The 14,265-nt window shown below is 38.0% G+C and overlaps 1 long non-coding RNA gene across 1 annotated transcript in view; it reads right to left on the reverse strand.

The window, feature by feature from the left end:
• Positions 1-10,103: 10,103 nt before the first annotated feature.
• The window catches only part of LOC138173446 (uncharacterized), a 52,427-nt gene continuing 48,265 nt past the window's right edge, over positions 10,104-14,265 (reverse strand). The window contains exon 2 of the long non-coding RNA XR_011171402.1: positions 10,104-10,451. This is a non-coding gene — a long non-coding RNA (uncharacterized lncRNA). The remainder of the gene's footprint in view (positions 10,452-14,265) is intronic.

A 14,265-nucleotide genomic window follows, 5' to 3' on the forward strand; every position in this document is an offset into this window, starting at 1 on the left:
CACTCTTTTCTCATGCTCTTCTTAACTCTAGAATTTAGTTTCCCACCTTACCATTCTTGTTAGCACAGTGCCTGGAACATAGCAGAAGTTTAATAAATGCTTATTGGTGGATTGATTTTTTTCCCCCTAAAATGCAGGTCTGAACTTGTCATCACCACTACTCAATAATACAAATGGTTCCCTGTTACCTCCAGAAACAAATCCAAAACATACCCTTTGGCTTTTAAAGTCCTTCACACCCTACCCCTTTCCTGCTTTTCTGGTCTTCTTATGCTTTATTCCCCTTCATATATTCTATAATTGAGCTACACTGTCCTACATGCTGTTTTCCAAACACAACATTCCATCACCCATCCTGTATCTTTGCACTTATTGTCCCTCATGGCTAGAATGATTTTCCTCCTCACTTCCACTTCCTGGCTCCCTTCAAGACTCAGCTCAAATCCCACTTTTCTTAGGAGACCTCCTACTTCCCCTCCCCCCAGTGCCTTCCCTCTGAGATTACCTCCCATCTGCACTATTTATATCTTGAAAATAAAGTTATTTACAAATTGACTCCTTTATGGAAATCTCATCAATTTGAAGGCTGTGTCAGTGGTCTTTCCTTTCTTTGTATCCCCAGCTCTTATCACAATGCCTAAGATACAATACGGAATTAATATGTGCTTGCTTATTGATTGGTTGAATAATCATAGCTGATATTTAGATAGTGCTTTACAGACATTGTCCTATCTGACCCTCTCAAAGGTAGTCCTGTTAGGCTCAAAGAATCATGCCAAAGTGTTTTCTTTCATCTCAGTTAAAACACTGGCCAAATCTGTCTCAATAATTAGAAAAACCAGGGAAAAGGTAAGGCTGATAGGGGAAGGTGACCATAAAGTTGCCAGTCAATAAGGCTATGCAGGTTAAACAGCTAGATAATCCCCTTTCTCTTCAAACTTATATTGGCACCCTCAACTCTGAAAATGAAGTACAATATTTTGACTTTCTAATGCTCTTAAATAGTATAATGATATCCCTCTATCTGGAAGGGAAAGTCTGCAAATGACTGGTTTTAAAGCCAAAGTGTGGTTTTTTTTTTCAGTCACTCAATTTCTTAATTTTCTGTCTGTTCTCAAATCTGAGCCAAAAAAAGAGCAAAATAGGATAAAAAAAAAAAGAAAAAACCCTGCCAGCCAAACATGGCCTCTCTACAGTCAATATTGTCAAATACCACTAAGATTTCTTCAACATTACCAATAGCCAGCTTCAATCTTTTCCTCAAATATTGGAAACATAAAATACCTTGTAAAATACATTTTGTCTCCCACCACCTGCTTTGCTACTAAAACGGCTTCATTTCCATCCAAAGTCTTTCTTGGAAGTTGACTAAAAGCTAATAGCTCCATTATCTCGCCAGTCTGCAGGCTAGCTCTGGAGTTGCTTAGCAACCTCTAAAGTTCATGAAATAAAGGGGCAGCTCTTCCTCCTCCCCATGCCTGTAGAAGGGACTTTTTCCTTACTCTCTCCCCTGTGTCCTTAACCTTGCCTTCCTCTTCTTCCCCTCATCTACCCCTTCCCCCACTCCAAAAAAAAGTTCTATCTCTAAAAAAAGAATGTCTCCAGTCATACAGGAAGATTCTGATGGTTTGTCAATTTCTTTTTCAAACTCAGTAGACTGCATTGTAAACTAGCGTGTAACAACATGAGTTCAGATTATTACTTTTTGGACTTGTCATTGATAGAGGGAACTTCCAATGAGGAAACTACCTCTACAGGCAAATGAACACTTTCTTTACAACTCACAGACTCAGAAAACTACCTAGGACACTCAGAAATGAAATGATTGCCCAAGGTCAATGGTTAGTCTAGGGCAGAGATAAGACTTGAACTCAGGTCTTCCTGATTGAGTTCTCTAACCACTATACTATACTTTTTCATACAGGTTCATATATACCAGGGGTTAAATCATGTCTCCTCACCACATAAAAACCTAATCACATGCAGTATATACAACATGTGGAGAGTGCTAGTTTTGTTTTACAGCATCAGGAAGAAAGGAAATAAGCATTTATTAAGCACTTACAGTATATGACAGTATACCTGTGCTAAGCCCTAGAGGTACAAATACAAGCAAGAAGAAACACAATCCCTGCCCTCAAGGAACTTACATTCTTTGTTTTTTTTTTTTTTATTAAGCAATCGGGGTTAAGTAACTTGCTCAAGGTTACACGGCCAGGTGTTTCTGGGTGGGTGCTAAGTGTCTGAGCCCGGGATTCGATCTCCAGGTCATTCTGATACTGGAGCTGGTGCTTTTACTCACTGTGCTACCTGGATGCCCCAGGAACTTACATTCTAATGAGGGAAGACAACACCCAGAAGCAAGCTGAAAGGAGGGAGGCTATGAAGGCATTCCCTATGAGAAGTGATTGTGAAAGTCCAGAAACCCAAACAGGGCTGAGAGGAAAATGAAAGCAAGCCTGGGCTCTTCTATGAAATGGATACCCTTGGAGGGACTTACCCATGGAAGAAAGAAGTAGGTCTCAGGGAGAGGGATTTTCCAGGCCAAGAGGGCTGCAAGATGTATCAGGAGGAGAAGAACCCTCATGCTGAGGGAAGTTTCAGCCTTATAAAGGGGCTTCACGAAAGTAAATGAGATGACCTGAGATGACCCTCATATAGATAACGCAGCTAAAACACAAGCTTCTTTACTGTCGTTGTTTAGCCATTTTTTAGTTGTGTCTTTGTGACCCCTTTGGGGGATTTCTTGGCAAAGATACTGGAGTAGTTTTCCATTTCCTTCTCCAGCTTATTTTACAGGTGAGGAAACTGAGGCAAACAGGGTTAAGTGACTTGCCCAGGGTCACACAGCTCGTAAATTACATACCTATGAAGAAAATGCTTTTCCATGATGGCTATATACAATTATGTATGACCTTATTTGGTTAGGATCAGAATAATTTTTATATAAATGTGGTAATCAAACAATTAGTTTGTACACTAAATGAAAATTGATTATGGTATGTAAGAGTGGAAAGAATTGTTGGAAGACTTAGGTTTAAACCCAGACTTTGTCACTTACTACCTGTGTGACTGATTCAGCCTCTCAGGGCCTCAGTTTTCTCCTAAAAATAGTGAGGGAGTTTGGGCTAAATGACCTCTAATATCAGAATAATAGCTATAATTTTATATTTGACAGCCTATGTTATGGGGCCTCCAAAATGGTGACTGGATATGTGCATTAAGTAGGGGCCAGGGATCAATTAATCAATCAACTAGCCTTATTAATTATTTACCTTATGCCAAGTACTGGGGACATAAGGAAAGACAAAAACAATTCCTGCCAAGTATTTTATGGTATCATAATGGAGATAACATGTAAACATCTAGGTATGTACAAGATATGTATAGAGTAGATAGAAGGTTACCTTAGAAGGGAATGGAGGAATTGTATGGAGTAGAAAAACTTCCATAGAAGCTGGTATTTGTGAAAAAATAAGTTTTTATAGCAGTGGTTCTTAAAGTGTGGTCTAAGGACCCCTGAGGGTCTTTGAGACACTTTCACAATGTCAAAATCATTATCATAATAATACTAAGATGCTTTAATTTCTGGTATGGTAAATATCAATAGATATACCCACAAAAATAGAAACTCTTGTGGGGGGGAGGCTTCAATAATTTTTTTAAACATGTAAAGGGATCCTGAGACCAAACAGTTTGAGAACTGCTCTTTTAGGGAATTAGAAAGATTGAAAATCTTACAATTTCATGTGGGTAGGAAGAGAGGCAGTGGGCCATAAAAGAAAGAATCCGTTAGCTGACCAGTGACAAAAATATCTGGGAAAGGCTAGAAATCAAGACACATCCCAAGGGCTCTGAATGGGACCTCTGTGTTTTGGAAAGATATAAAAGCTCAGGGAGGTTTTGGTGAATTTGAGAGCAGTCAAAAATCATGGCTTGAATTTTTCAAGAGCTTCCTGGGACATAGGAAGAGAGGAAAGATTTTTAGGGATACACCAGGCAAACATAGTGTTTTCCTCATGGACCAGGAGGCCTGAAAAAAGGCCCCTTCCCTCACCCTTACCCTCACCCCACTCCTTAGGGCAGTAGCAATGAAGCAAGAAGAAAAATAGTGGGCCATCACTTCTCAGAGTTTGATCTGTCTGTTCAAACTGAGACAGACTGACATGAGAAGCCAGGCTGTGTGTGTGCTTGTAATGGATCTACCTGCAAACTATTTGTACTCTAAGATCATTCTGTCATCTGACTTCCTGGCTACATTCATAAGCTTGTCAACAACTTCTGAAAGGAAAAGATAGCAATAGAGCTACAAAGGCCAATGAGCCTGAAATGTTCCCAGTCTAGATATTTGGGGGGGAGGGTATAGAGGGAGGGGGGGTCCCTGGAACTTTGTTCTCATCTCTCAGTGAGAGACTTTTGAAATGTTAGACGATGTCTTATTCAAGTAGTAGACTCAGACTAGTGATAGGAAGGAAGGAACAAAAGAGGGAAGGAGGGAGGGAACAAGGAAGAAAGGAAAAAAGGAAAGGATGAAAAAAGATCGGGAGGGAAAAAGCAAGGAAGGAAAGAAGGAAGGAAGGAAGGAAGGAAGGAAGGAAGGAAGGAAGGAAGGAAGGAAGGAAGGAAGGAAGGAAGGAGCATTCATTAAGTGCCTACTATGTGCCAAGAACTGTGTTAAGGGCTCCACAAATATAATCTCATTCAGTAGTAATCAGTACAAGGAAACACCTTTTTCCCCTCTTTTCAGGTAATCTTTTGCTATTAGGTATTTCAGTTTCTCCCCTTTTAAGGAAGATAACAATAATAATAGAATAACAACAACAATGGAATTTATATAGCACTTTAAGGTTTGCAAAGCACTTTACAAATAATGTTTCATTTTATCCTCTTGGCAATCCTGGGAGGCAGATCCTAACATTATCTTCCTTTTACAGATGAGGAAAGTGAGGCAGACAACAGTTAAGTCACTTGTTCAGAGTAAAACAACTAGTGTCCAGGCTAAATTTTAACTCAGTTCCTCTTGGCTCCAAGTTCTGCACTGTATGCAAAAACTGGTCTTCAAACTAAGATCCTTGAACTCCATATCCTGTGTTCTTCCTATTACACTACACTGGTTCAAGACTCAATTTTCTCACTGACAGGGTCTTGAGTGAATTCCCTTGCCAATCTAAACTACAGTTTTCTCTTCTAGAAAAAGAGGTTAATAAATACATGTCTTGCCACCATCTTCACAGGGGTTCGGGGAAGATACAATAAGGGAATATATATATCACTGTCAAATACTACCTTAATGTAAGCTATTATTATTAGTCCTGACTCTGCTGTTAATTCACTAATTTCAGGAAGTAATTTTACTCCATGGACCTCAACTTCCTCATTTGTAGGCAGTTGAACTCAAGGTTTTCTTTGGCTCCTTTCAGTTCTGTGTTCTGACTGTGACAATTAAAAAGGCTCAAGAGACATAGTTTCTGGGTAATTTAATAATTTTATTAATAAAGCTAGCAGGTTATTAATAAAAGGTTGGTCATTTGGTCATCTCTCTTAGACCAAAGACAATCATGGTTGGGTAGGCTCACCGTTTATATAACCTTGGAAGAATAGGTGTTAGATGATGGACTGAGAGTGACATCCTGCCAAAAATATCTCTATATTCGGACAAGCTGCATCTTTGAGCTACCTAGATAAAAGGATCTGTTTCACCAAACCCTGAAGAGAATGCAATGGGCTTCCTCACCTTAGATTAAATTCCTTTTAAGGTTTCATGGGGTCTGACCAAGATCAAGGAGAGTTAATTCAATCTCATTATCAGTAGTGTCCTTCAAGAGACTGAACTTTTTAAAAATCAGGAATTTGGAAGAAAGAATCTACTGAATCTCTCCAAGATTTTGTTATTTTTAGCCCATCATTCTAGTCTAAGATCTTTTTGGATATTGGCTGGCATTCAATGTGTTAGAAATCCCCCCTTCCCCACCCCTGTCCCCCTGTCTCCCCCCATTTCATGATCTGAAAACTTGATAAAATATTATCTAGTCTTTCATTCAAATCATCAATAAAAATGTTGATAAGAACAGTGCCAATGACTGAGTCCTGAAGCATTCCACTAGAGGTTTCCTTACAAATCATTATTAACCAACATCATGTAATTACTAGCCTGGAATAATTTGTTCTTGATAAAAGCACCCTGATACTTTCTGATCCATGTTTTCCTTAAATAAAAAAATTAGTAAAAGCATTATGAACACAAATAATTTAATGTAAAAAATAAAACCCAAAACAGGGATTGTATATAAAATTGTGAGTTTTGGTAATTTATAGTTGTGGGTTTTTTCTGCTGTGTACTTTTTTATAATTCCAATTTATATGGTAGTTCTAATCCTGCCATGCTTTTAAACATTCCTTTGGAACTTCTATTTATTTTTTAAATGATTATTTGATGCTGTTTTATTTATTTTTTCCTTTTATTTTCACTATTACTACCCTCAATGTTTTCCCCTAACATCCTCCCAAAGAAAAATAAAAGCTCTACTTTGTAACAAATAAATATAGTAACACAAAACAAGTTTACTCACTGTTTGTATGTGAAAATGTATGTTTCATTCTTTATCTCTTCTTCATCGTCATTATGCTAAGAGGTGGGAAGCATGATTCATCATCGGTCTTCTGGAGTCCTAACTGGTCATTATTCTTAAGTCTTTTACAGTTGTTTTTCTTTTCAACCTTATAGTCATTTATTAAATCATTTCATTGATTCTGGTTTTATTAGTTCTGGTTTATTGGTCACTTCACTCTGTATCAGTTCATACAAATCATAGGAAGTTTCTCTGAAACTCTTCCTGCAATTATTTTTAATGACTCAAGATTTTATTACATTCACATACTATGATTTGCTCAGCCATTTCCCAAACGATGGTCACTCTCTTAGTTTTTAGTTCTTTGCTACAGCAAAAACTTTCCTTCTATCTTTGATCTCTTTGGTGGTATATATCTAGTGGTGATATAACTGAGTCAAAGGGTATATGCAGTTTAGTGACTTTGGGAAGATAGTTTCAAATTGTTTTTCAGAATGATTAGAATGCTTTACAACTTGATTTATAGTGCAATAGAGTGTCTATTACCCTGCAGTCACTCTAGCAATTGTCACCTTTGTCAATCTGATGGGTTTGTTAGAACTTCAAACTTGTTTTAATTTGAATTCCTATAATTATAAGTGACATGGTGTGTTTTTTTCATAGTTTTTGATAACTTACCTTTCTTTTTTCAAGACTGCCTATTAAATATCCTTTGATCATTTATCTATTGGGGAATGGCTCTTGTTCTTATATATTTTCTGTGTAGGAAATATATTCATTCTCTATATATCTTGGATATTAGACTTTTATCAGAAAAATTTACAGCAAAGATTCTCCCTGTCCCTTTTAATTGTTTCACTTCTAATTCTAACTACATTGATTTTGTTGTGAAAAAGTGTTTATTTTATATAATTAAAATTGTCCATTTTATTTTCTTTTATAATCTCTAACTCTTGTTTGGTCAAAAATTCTTCTATCATTCATAGTTGTAAAAGGTATTCCCTGCCCTGTTCCTCAAATATTTGTCTCTCCAGCACTTATCACAGTGTCTGATACATTTATTTTGCTGTTGTTTGGTCGTTTTCAGTCCTGTCCAACTATCTGTGATCCCATTTGGGATTTTATTGGCAAAGATACTGTAGTGGTTTGCCATTTCCTTCCACAGCTCATTTTATAGATAAGGGAAGAGTGGCAAACAGGATTAAGAAAATTGCACAAGATCACATAGCGTCTAAAGCTGAATTTGAACTCAGGTCTTCCTGACCCTAGGTCCATGGCTCTATCCATTGCACCACCTAACTGACCACCTGGCACATAGTAACTACTTAATAAATATTTATTCTTTCTAAATCAAGACATCAAACAATAGTGATGACAATGGACATACTTGCTTTACCTCTCATCTTAATGGAAAAGCCTCTAGCATTTCTCCTTTATAGGTCATGCTAGTTTCTGATTCATTTGCAAGATGTTCACTAACCACCTGCTTAATAATACATGCTAAAATTTTGCCAGGAAACAAATTTAAGCTCATTAGCCTATAGTTTGATCAATCCACTTTCTTCCTCTTTTTGAAAATGAGGACAACATTTACACATCTTCAGGCCTGGGGCTTTTATTTTTTTCAAGTCAAATTGGGATTTTATTACAATTTTTATAACAACCCAAAAACAAATCTTAAATATTCAATAATATGACATTAAATAATATGTTTATTGATTAAATCCTTTACAATTTTCATATTTAAAACTTTAAGATAACTATAATGCTATTAACATGCAGGAACAGAATTGCATTTGAAATTATCCAATAATTTTGGCCATTGCTTGACACCGTCCCATTTTATTGTCTTTGTAGGCCCTCTCCAAAGGGTACACCCCATAATTTGGAAAATTCTACATTAAAGAATAGCTTGGGGCACACAGAGGTTGTGACTTGTCCATGGAGACACAGGAAATGTCAGGGGGTTTTGTATCAATCAACAAATATTTATTAAGCCCCTACTATGTATCAGGTACGGGGTCAGATAACTATAGGCCTATAATTTCAGTGGTGTAGAAATGTCCCAGTGAGAAATTTCCTCTACCAATCCAAATTGGTAGTAGCCTTAGAGAGTTGCCTAGAATATGAAAAGTTAAGTGATTTGCTCAGGATCATAAAGCCTCTGTGGATTAGAAATGGAATTTGAACCCAACTCTTTTGACTTCTAGGTCAGTTTTTATACACTGGATAATAACTGTGATATAAAATTATGTAGAAGTGTATAAAAGCAGAGTTCTACATAAATTCAAGTTACTATCATTGTGTGAGAGCCTCCTCACAGAGCCTTCTGGATTTCACAAAACAGTAGAGGTGTATTCCCTGTTTTGCTTCCTCAGCCACTCATACTAAGCTAGCTACATTCCACATCCTAAGATCAAGAACTGAGGTGTCCTCAGTGGTGTGAACATCAGATGTACTCCTGTGACCAGGCAAACTCCAATGTTCCACTTGTTGTTTGCTTTTGGTGAGGTAGCCTAGGATCCAGAGAATGTTTGGGCCAGGAATACCTTTCCCAGCATCTTGGGCCCCTGTGTTACTGGCATTGTCAACACCATCACTGTAACATTTTCCCTTTTCTTTGTACCCTTTTCTCCTCCAAAACTCGAGGGATGTAGTTTAGTAACTGGGCTGGCGCCAAACCCAGGGACCCTCTACCACACAATACAATATAGTACAATACTATACCATATGTGATAAAATGCAATACAGTATGATATAATATGACACCATTAAATAGGATATGATATAATACAACATGATACAACACAATACAACAATATAATACAACACAACACAAAACAAAACAACACTTGTTTTAATCCCTTATTATGTGCCAAGCACTATGCTAAATTCCAGGGATCAGAATTAAAAAGGAAAGACAAGTGTCTCCAAAGTATAGCCTCACAGTCTCTATTGATATCAGAAGGTTGTTGGAGCACCAGTTTTCAGTGTTCTAGTTCAGGTCTTCAAGCTCTCTGTCCTCCTCCTCCTTGTCCCCAGAAGACCCCAACTCTTGTCTGGAGACTCCAGCTGAAAAATTTTTTTCCCCTTTGACTCCTCTGGCCACTTTGCTTCCCATGATTCAGTTTTTAGGATATGGCCCTGGAACTCTAATTGATTCAAAGAAAGAAAGGGGAAAAAGTTAAAATTTTACATTTTAAAAGGACATATCCTGGACTATCCATTCTTAAATTTCACCAGAGGCTCTTCATGGCAACATGAGTTAGAAAGATTTTTTTTCTTTTAACAAAAAAGAAAATATTGGGAACAGGAAAGCTTCAGTTAAAAGGAGCCACTTACAATTTTATTTTTAAAGCATATTTTAAAGTTGTCTCTGGCCTCAGTCTCTGAGGGTCATGCCTTTGGCATTTTATTCCCTTCCTGAAAGCGTTAGGAAGATCTCTTTCTTTTTCTCTGTCTCCAACTGTGTTCTTTGTATTTTAGGGACCCAGTAACTATCACCCCACTTTGATTTAGCCATTCATCATCAGATTAGCTTTTACAAAAGGATATTTATTTCAAACACACAGCGAGAACTTATATACAAACATTTACTCCACCACCTATTGACCTAGGGCAGGTAGCAAGGTGCAAGGAAGGAGGAATTGGATTCATAATTTATCTTGGCTCCTGTGCCATGCTGGTCCCGCTGATTTCAGATCCAAAGGGGCCATCTCATTGTAGCCTTTTACTGGTTTGGTATCTCAGGACCCTTGTTTCTCAAGATGTCACTGTTGGCTGTGCTGCCAGTATCGGGCCTAGACTCTTGGACTCCCAAATCCCAGCGGCTCACACTCCGGAGCAAGACCACAGGCTTCACAATCTGCACCTGGAAAAAAACTAACAAAAAGGTCAAAGGCTCAGGCCTATTTCTTGGGGACCAATGGATGGGGGTGGAGGGAAGAAGAGGAGGGGGACCTAAGGCTCTCCCAATTTACCACATGGTTAAGAAGTCACCTCCTCCCTCAGACTTCAGTGCTGACAAAGACACAGTCTGTGATGAATCAGGTGATTTTTATAGATGCCTATCATTCCAGTTATACAGCTAGTGGAAAAAGTTTCCTCCCAATCCGATGACAGGCCAACACATAATATTCACGAATGCCCAGTTCTCGCTGGATTTTCCTGGCAACGCTTCCCATTTCAAGTGGTCTAGGTATGTGCCCAGTCCCTATTGCAAAAGTAAAGTTTAGTTGTTATTTTTTTTAAATTTAAGTTAGGTTCTTAGTCGATTTAGTTTGATGGGTACAAATAATGTCCTTTATGACTGAGTATTCAATAAATGTTTGGTTTGAAGAAAATTAACTTTCTAGGGTACATGCTATGCATACCTCTGGGTGCCATACTTTTCCCCTCCCCCCATGCTAGACTCCAAGCTTCAGATATACCCACAGCGTGCCTGGGAAAGGGGACAAGAAGGTCAAACTAGCTGGGACAGCTGTCACCCCCCTGATTGCCAGGGTTGACACAGCCGTCTCTCTGGAATCTTTGACAGCTTGGGTTAGAGCAGATCTGCTTGTAGTAATGATGGCTGTCAGCCTAAATGCCATTCTGACATTTGGAGGAGCATTCTCATCTAATTGTTAGTTGTTCCAGGGTAGGAAGCCTTGTCTTCTTGTTCAAATATCCAAGAACAAACAATAGATTTTTGTCCAGTTCCACTTCTCTTCCTTTCCCTTTCTGGGGATTGGAGAGAAATAAAATGGAAACATCATGGTTAAAACAATCAAATACGCTGATCCATTCATATGACAGGCTAGCACTTAAGTGAGATGCTTTTTTTATTGGTCTTATTGACAAAAATATTTATAAGGTACCTTTTCTAGTGATTCTGTGTTACCTGCCATACAAAGAGATGCTGTGCAACCCTTGAGTGCTGGGAGTTCAGGACCTGAAACAGGTATTTGCTATTGCAGTGAAGGCATAAAGAACCTAGAGATCTGTGAGAGGAAATGTATGCATAAAATAAAGAGGAATGTATTAGCAAGGCACTTCACATTTGTACGATGATCTTGACCTTTCAAGGTCCATCTATACATTTGAATTATCATTTGCATTTGAGACAAAATAGTCTTGTGGGGGCCACGGGATGGGGGTTGTTAACATCATTTGACAAATGCTGAAACTGAGTCCCAGGGATGTTAAATGATATGTCTGATATCATGTAACTTGTGAGTAGCAAAGTTGGGGCTGGAGATCTTGGAGACCATCCTGGTCCCAGAGAAGGGAAGCAACTCATCCAAGTTCACACAGTTACTAAGTGGCAGAGGTAGGATATAGTCTCTTTAACTCAAAATACAGCACTTTTTTTTCTGATGCCACACTCTTGCCTCCTTTCCAAGATACACAACGTTCTTGATGATTGAATAAGCTCTGAACAGACAAAATCACCATCAACATATCCTACAAAATTTATTATTTTTTTCATATAGCTGATAAAACTTTAAGGTCAAGGGAATAAACTACATTATAAAATGTATCAGTAATATTTAACAGCTTCATCTCTCCCAGCTGACTGTCTCCTTGAGTTTTATTCAAGAATGCCTCAGCAATGCAAATGCTAGCTCCATGGCATATATACCAACCAAGTCTTGTTATCTTCCACTGTGGTCACTTTCTGCTATAGGTTGGAGAGATACCAGGGAATTATTGGAGTTGAATGCTTAACAGAGTTGGGACAAAAAGGAATTTCCTTCATTCTCCTGATTTGTCAAGGAAGACTTGAAGTAGGAAGGGGACTTTCAGGATGTTTAACTGAAGGAAGATAGCTTAGCTAACTTTGGGGCAGTGATAAGGTTTCAGTCAGAAAAAGGGTATCTTTGAATCTTGCTCCCTAAAATCTCATCCTACCCATTAGGCAACACTTCCTTCATCTCTCCCCTTTATATAATTCTGCTATTATTACTTTCTTCTCTGACCAGCTGGCGATGAATTCTCTCCACGCCATTAAGCATTCCTGTCAATGAGTCACCTATCTTAACAAGTTTCTAGTTGCGATACTAGATCATAATTCATGTATGCATAAATATTTTGGCATCCATCTCTGTCACAAAATACTCCATCTTCTTGGTGACTCATGAATTGTCCTGCCACTGTCCTCTTCTCCTTTCCTCACCCTGATTTCTGGAGACAGCCATCAGGGTTGTTGGGTGTCCTCTTAACCACCCTTTCTATCAGACACTAATTTTGAAAAATTAGCTAAAGATGACCTAGTTTTCATTTTTCAGTATGTAACTAAATTGATCTAATTCTAATTAGAAAAATATGCTTTTAAAAAATTATTTCAATTTTAACTTATGGGATAAAAAGTATTTCTATAATATAGTAAAATAAAAAAGATGATTACGTACGGGACCACAAATCTATTACATACAACTTGCTACTCCTTTTAAATATATAATAAAGTTATAGTGCAAATTTCTTTTTTTTCTTCCCCTCCCCCCATAGATAGTTACCATTAGACACAAATAGGTGTGTATATATGTATGTATGTATATATGTATACACACATATGGAAAATTATTCCATACATACTTCTATGTATCAGTTCATTCTCTGGATGCAGATAGTCTTTCTTCATATATCCTTTATAGTTAATTTGATAAAGCAAATATTCTTAACATCAGTGTGTGTGTGTGCTATGGTGTGTGTGTGTGTGTGTGTGTGTGTGATGGACCCCTTTGGCAGTCCAGCGAGGCCTATGGACCCCTCCTTAGATTTACGTTTTGAAACAGATAAAGTAAAATACACAGGATGAGTAAGGAAATCAATTATTTTGAAATACAGTTATCAAAATATTTTACAAAACAATTAGGATCCCAGGTTAAGAAACCCTGCCTAGAAGATACAGGATGCTGAAATAAAGTATGTGCATTCGTCCATGATGGAGGAATCCCCTATTCCTTTTCTCTTTGCTTTTGAAGAAGATCCATTTTCCTTTACCTGGGAATCTCTTCCAGATACATGTAAACATTGTGAATTTAAATTAATTAAAAGTTAAAGGGGGCACTCTGCACTTCCAAGACACCTTTCATCTAAGGATTTCAAAGGTCCATTCTCTGAGGTGTGCTTGACCTTTTCTCTCTTTGACTCATCATGACCAAGAAATGCATTCTGCTAACCTGGATTTTACATACTTCAGTTGCCCACCCTTAATACATTTTCTTCTAAAAACAAACAACCTACAGGAACTGGCATGGGCTCTCCAAGTAAGAATTCTAGAGTTGCCTATCAGGTAGCCTGAACTCAGAGAGGTATGGTGGCTTAGGCACTTAGCATTTCAGAGAAAACCAATTCTATGGCCATCCCTGCTCCCAGAGTTCCTTGTTCACTCTGTGCCTCAGTGTCCTAGCCTCATACACAGCATTCATAATGGATTCTTTCTCCCCTAACACCTACAATGCCTTTGTAAGGATAATAATAAAAACTTTCCTCCTGACATCTCTATAGCCTTTCTGAGGTTTATGGCAATCACCTCATATGATCCTCACAAAAGTGTGAAACGGATCATGCAGGTATTCTGATCTCCACTTTACAGATGAGAAAAGGATAAACAATATCATTTCTCCAAAAGGCTTCAAAGGTCTGACAGAAAGGATTAGGGTGAGTCATAATCACCCTCCTGTTCTCCTTCCTCCCCTCCTCCCCAGATAAG

This window comes from Petaurus breviceps, unplaced genomic scaffold (genome assembly GCF_028583685.1).
Source record: "Petaurus breviceps papuanus isolate PSGF00001 unplaced genomic scaffold, PetGlider_PUasm1.0 582, whole genome shotgun sequence".
Taxonomy (NCBI): domain Eukaryota; kingdom Metazoa; phylum Chordata; class Mammalia; order Diprotodontia; family Petauridae; genus Petaurus; species Petaurus breviceps.